The sequence below is a fragment of the Diplotaxodon limnothrissa genome, linkage group LG5 (genome assembly GCF_057381915.1).
Source record: "Diplotaxodon limnothrissa isolate DT_005_m linkage group LG5, D_limnothrissa_male_GT1.1, whole genome shotgun sequence".
NCBI classification, from domain to species: domain Eukaryota; kingdom Metazoa; phylum Chordata; class Actinopteri; order Cichliformes; family Cichlidae; genus Diplotaxodon; species Diplotaxodon limnothrissa.
This window is the reverse complement of record NC_140600.1, coordinates 395,861-396,983: the sequence shown is the minus strand read 5'-3', so window position 1 is coordinate 396,983 and position 1,123 is coordinate 395,861.

Sequence of the window (1,123 nt, the reverse complement as noted above, 5' to 3'; positions counted from 1 at the left end):
GTGGAATTCTTCGTTCATGTGATTTCAGGATTCAGTAAATGTGACACATGTCATCAAACTCAGGACTGATCTGTTCATCATTAGAATCCAGAGTGATTTTCCTGCCTCCATCAGTCTGTGGAGGAGGTGGAGAGGAGCTGCTGCTCTCACTGACACACTGACTGCAGAATGAGCTCAGCTGCTGTTCCACAGTAACTGCTGCGAGGTGGACACATCTGTTTGACCATAACCAGTTACTGTGTCAACAGCTGTTGGAGGTCAGGGGTCTTTATAATTACAGTGCAGGTGGATATGCATCCATATGCATGCATATCTATGAAGTGCCTTGAGGCGACTTTTGTTGTGATTTGGCGCTATATAAATAAAATTGAATTGAATTGAATGTAGTGTAGAACTGAATTAAACATGCTGACGTTATCTGTTTAAAAATCCTTCATTACAAATATTGGATTTGCTTCAACAGGAAGTAATTATGACAACAATACAAAGGTTGTTGGGTTTGATATTTAGACTGACTTAATTACATAATGGTAAATGGCCTGTATTTGTATAGTGCTTTACTCATCCCTAAGGACCCCAAAGCGCTTGTCACATCCAGTCATCCACCCATTCACACACTGGTGTGATGGCAGCTACGTTGTAGCCACAGCCACCCTGGGGCGCACTGACAGAGGAAACATTCCACAACGTCCACATCAACACAAGTACAGAAACAAACTGTCACTTCTAATTTTTCTTATTAATAGTGAATCGGTGTGTGTCAGTGAATGCATCGTGTGTGCTTCAGGCTCGATCTAGTGGACTGATAGCAGAGCAGCTGATGGCAGCTTCCTCTGCCTCACACTGCTGTCTGACTATATTCAGCTGACACTGAGATGAAGCAGGAAAGAAGCAGCTGATATTTGGACAGCACACATGATGGAAAGGAGGATTTCAGTTGATGTGCACATAAATGATTTGTGTTTCCTCTGCAGGTGAAGGTAGAAAGTGTGTGTGAGCTGATGTGAATCATGTGACCTGGTTTCTAGGTCACATGACAGGTCAGAGGTCAGCGACTGTAACTCACTGAGTGTTAATGTGAACTCACTGAGTGTTTGTGGTTTACCTCTCAGACTGACTGAAG